The sequence below is a fragment of the Mastigoproctus giganteus genome, chromosome 13 (genome assembly GCF_048544385.1).
Source record: "Mastigoproctus giganteus isolate SK-2022 chromosome 13, ASM4854438v1, whole genome shotgun sequence".
In the NCBI taxonomy this organism is placed as follows: domain Eukaryota; kingdom Metazoa; phylum Arthropoda; class Arachnida; order Uropygi; family Thelyphonidae; genus Mastigoproctus; species Mastigoproctus giganteus.
This window is the reverse complement of record NC_143587.1, coordinates 81,891,666-81,896,972: the sequence shown is the minus strand read 5'-3', so window position 1 is coordinate 81,896,972 and position 5,307 is coordinate 81,891,666.

Genomic DNA, 5,307 nt, shown 5'->3' with positions numbered 1-5,307 from the left:
CGGCCAGGATCAATTATCTCCTGCTGGGCAAGCCCAGGGCATAACACCTGAGAGTGCCCGAAAAAGAGAGTGAAGTGGAAAAAGAGGAATACAGAGGGAGAAGTTTGGGATCTGGGGAGGTAAATGGATAGAATAGAGGAGAATCAACAGAGGGACTCTCCAATAGTTAGAAGTGAGAAGAAGTTAAGCAAGAATAAAGTAGGGAGAAGTGGACTAACTTCTCTAACCATGGAGACCTATCTCATGGAAAATCCCATCCTAGGAACTAGGATCAGCAAAACATCTTAATTACAGTTTGCCTAACCCCTTGTAGGCAGAACGTCTTCAGTTGTTCAAGAAATGATTGATCTTCTAACAAAAAAAAAACAGTGAAAGCAAATTCCACGAATTCTAAAAAGCTCCACAGAAAGACACTATGTGCAGTATGTACAATATCTTCTTCAGGAACACAGCAGAATATACACTATGTACAGATTCGTCCAATGTAATGCCAGGGTAATGCCATAACCTGGCCCAATAAATAAAATGTGTCAGGGTTAACGCAAAAGTAATATACATGTCCAAATCCTAGATGAGATCACATTAGGCAGGGTTCAAAATTATGTTTTAAAAAGTTCTTGCCTAAATACAATTTGTGTGTGGTATTCACTCACAAAGAAATATTAATTCCAAAAACTATGAAACGCTAAAGGCCAAACAGTATCTCGATGAGTAGAGCAAAATTCCTTATACCGTAAAAACCTATTCTGCAGAAAACAGTTTCACATCAAGAACAAGTCTATTATAAAATCCAGGAAAGTATAGTGTAGCACTTTATGATACTAATCAGTTGCAAACATAGAATCCCATCAAAAATGAGATATTTCTTTCCTAATCCAATAAAGGATCCGAGAACTCGCAGGAACAGTAAAACTAGGACCTAATTTCGGTTCTTCTTTTAAATGCACGAGAAGCAAACACATTCATAGCATTAAAAGCTGTCTGAGACTCAACCAGAATTTTATTGTTGCTGGAGTCCAAGTTAGGAACTACACTAAGTAGGTCACGTCGAAGATCGAAACAAAGTGGACATTCATTCATTTGAGTGAGCTTCCATCTCGGTTGCCACCCGGATTTCCATCCATATGCAACCAATTCTCATTTAGTATATCAGTCTTAAACCTTAGTTGTAAAAAACCAATATATAAAGACCAACTGGTCAACTCAAAATCAATAAATCAAAACTAATCGACCATTCAGCCTTGTGGTGGGGATTGGCAATCACACCACAAGTTACCGTCCCCACCACGAGGAGGTAGGTCACTACTATCGCCCGGCAGCGACTATAAGCCATTTTAACAAAACTTAAAAAAGAACAAAAGAATTCGTAATTTTCAAAAATATACATCAAATTTGCTTCTGTGAGAGCCAGTGTCCCAAAGTCCAACCTCGCTCTTAAATCCTCATATAGAGGACAATATAGCAAAATGTGAAGGCCAGTCTCAGTTTCTCCACACTCACAAAACTCCGTAAGGGTCAACCCCAAACGAAACAGCCTTGACCTCAGGCCACAAAGTGGACAGAAGTAACACACCACAGACATTCTATTCACATCTGACTTCTACAGCATTCTTGTATAATCACAGTTGAACATGCATTCAGGAGCAGCCACTTTATCTAAAATATGTGTCCATGAATTATATGGACAGACCAACTCTGCACTTTATGCTAGATTGGACTCCAACTTAATTTCCTCAATTCCACATCCAATTTATCCTAATGCACTAAAGCATCAGCAAAGAAATGCCAAATCGAGAAATGTCCCATCTAGGATTTGTGAGGTCTGGGTTTACTTCATTTTTCTTCCATAAACAGTTTACCTGGCTCTTGAGAGTCATTCAGCTGTGCAGTAGAGTCGTCAATTCAAGTAAATTTCAAAATTGTGGTTTAGGGGCAAAACTATTACCATTGGTGGGGGGGTGAAGTGTTAGGATAAGCTCTACCAATCCATTTGCAGCCCTTCACAAGCAGTGTTAAACACACAGTAACCAGAAGTGTTTCATCCTAGTGGAATAAAATCGATAACATGATGAGATGCTGCCCGTGCTAGCCAGGTGGGTAAAGTGCCTGCCTGACAATCCAAAGGTCGTGGGGTTGAATCCTTCAGGCTAGGATCAGAGTAAAATGCAAAAACTTTGGGAGATGCATTATGGCCACAGAAGCCGATGCACCAACTATTAACAACAACAACAACAAAAAAAAAAAAAAAAAAACAAACATGAGATAGAACCGTTCACAGTTGAACAGGTGGCCCATGTGTTTTATGAAGTTTAAATATTTTTAATGCTGTTCTTTTTTCAGTAAAACCTGTGAGCAGCAGAATCTATAATGCGGAAGGCTGTCAAAGCCTGGAACTTGAAATTATACAATATTCTCAGAAAAGTCTCTACTTATGGTGGGATGCGAATGAAATGTGAAATCCCTCATGCATATATAAAAAAAGAATTAGAATGTCTCAAATGCAGAAAGAAACTTTGAACTGACGGAAATGTTTTCAAGTGGGCTGGATTGGATTAGGTTTTGAGTTGCTTCCCAATCATGCAGCATAATTAGCCTGACATGTTTTGTTCAGAAGGCCTCTTATCCCAACCAATAAATTTAAAGAGGGAGTGGAAAGTTAATTTGTGTCATTTACATTAGTCCCTGCCATCCTGAATCTAAGACATTCCATGTTCTTTTATACTCCGTGAAACTCCATAGAAGAATGGTTTCCTTGCGTTAGATTGGGAAGGAAGCATGCTTTTTATCTCTTCTGAGGAAAGAAATGGGTGTTGCTGCAGGATTTCTGTCTTTTTTTTTTTTTTTTAATTGTTTTTGGTAAAAAAGTTTCGGAAACACCTAGCATGAGGAACTTTAGGAAAAACCAAAATATCAGTGCATCTTTGACTAAAGCTTTTGTTAGTAATTCATATAGAGTGCTTAGTCTCAGGTTAGAACTTGAAGTGGTGACTTTGTTGTGTCATCTTGTCTTTAAACTCATCTTACACCTGCTCCAGTGCAACTTTCAGGATCAAGTATTTTAATGAATACTTACAGCAATATTGCTGTAAGTATTCATTAAATTTCTTGAGAATGTTAATGGAAACATATGATTAAAAGTATAATTTTTTAGAGTTAAGGGGAAATTAATTCCATACATTTTCAGATGGGTAAAAAACTGAAAAATTTAAATCAAAAGGAAAAATTAATGTTAAATCAATATTGTCACTTGAACAATAATGAGCATTATGGAAGTGAATACACATTTTAAATATGGAAAGACCCAAATTTATAATGGAAAAACATATATTGAGCAGTAAAAATGAGTTTTCAGAAAGAAAGAAAGATACAAAGTACTTTGTACATTGTGTGGTTTTCAACAGCAAGAGCAAAGAACTATTTCTGGCCCAATTCAAGAGAAAGCAGACCACGAACATTTAAGCTGTGATTTTTCTTGATTAAAAATGAGTGGCTAAAAAGGTTTAGAAACAGTCATGGCATACGACTTAATGTCTTCTGTACTAGATATCCTCAAGAAGCTCGCTGAAACGCAACATGGTCTTAACTCGTTTTCCAATTACTTTGATATCTGTTTTTTCTGGATGATTGGAAAGAAACAAATGAACTCCTCATCTTGAAGAACCAAACTATGCAGCCAATGTCCTGCACACCATAGCGTTGCTCTCTGTTTTAAGTAAAGCTTTTTAATTTCTCTTACGCTCCAAGTTACATCTCCAGCACAATGGAAGTTTCCAAGCCCAGAATCAGTTCGGGGGTTTGATCTGACCTGACCTGCCCATTGTGCTGAGAAAGCCATGCAGCCCAACGGGCAGCTCAGGAATTTTTAGCTTCACTGAGTAGCAGTTAAGCTACAGATTCTACATCCAAATACTTCCTGGTCATATCTATCGATATCGCCGGGGTCCTAGAAGTAGTATCTGTGCACTTAGACAAGCTTACACCCCAGTAAACCTTGATCCCTGTATACAGAACTGCCTGAGTAATAAGAGAATCACTGTCACAAATGCCTTTCGCCAAGTTACCAGACCTGTCTGCAGAGACTGCTGATGTCCCTAGGACTTCATCCTTAGCCCCTTTGCAGATGACCTGATTCTCTTTGTACCTCTGATGAACTCTGGAAACTCCTGCCAAACAAGCCATATTCACTATGTCTCCAGAAAAATCGAATTAGTATTGCTCAGAGTGTCCTTACAAGCAAACACACCCCCACAAATCAAAATGGGGGGGGACCATTAAATTGCTGAATTGACGTATCTTGTGGTCATCTAGGACCCCATCCTTTGCCTGGTTGATCAGCTGCCGACCGGGCTAGCCGAGTGGGTAAAGTACCTGCCTGGCAACCCAAAGGTCGCGGGTTCGATTCCCGCCTCGGGCTTGGATCAAAGTACTGCAAAAACCTTGGGAGGTGCAATATGGCCACAGAAGCCGATGCGCCAAGAACTACCAAATCAAAAAAAAAAAAAAAAAAAAAAGTTGATCAGCTTTGCTCCACTGAACTCGAGCGGCTTCCTCGAGTGCAGTAGCTCGGAGCAGAACCGAAGGAGTATGTTCTCCAACGCAACACAGCCTAAAAAATATGCAACTTGCGAAATGTTGGCTGCTTTCTGAAACAGGACATGACCTTCCCATGATGGATGTCTTTGTGTGCTAGGTGCAGAGAGTGTTAAGAAATAATACGTCTATTCAGCGTTCTAATAGACTTCTATGAGAGTGTGAAGAATAGGGTAGATACCCTCGAAGGAATTAAAATGGAGAACCCATCAAGCTCTCAGCTGCCCAACTCATAGCCAGAGCTCACTCTTGTGCATGAGGCAATACAGCAGAAATCTTCAGGGCAGAATGCGCTGGTTCCACAGTAGCAAGTTATACTTGATTCCCGTCTCCCTGACAATAGAGTTGGTGACTGTATTGTCAGGATGATGGGAAACATATTTTGCAAAAAGGATAGGTGGAACAGTACCAGGGGCAAAAGTGGATGACGTTGTACAGCAGATACCATCTTTTAAACGCACGAAGGTAGAAAGAATTGTACACGTTGGAACTATTAACATTAAGAGTAGGAGATCTGCAGACCTACTTAGCAAGTAAGGTCAATACTGCAATAAAGTCGCGAGGTAGGGCAAAATTTGAAAGTGTATGCAATTCTGCTCACACATGATAGGATGCAGTATATGACGAGATCTTTGTTAATCAGGTCCAGTGGGAGGACCTGGAGGGCGTGCGTGCCCCTGGAGAGATTGTGCAAGGCTCAAGTAGAATTTTTCCCAG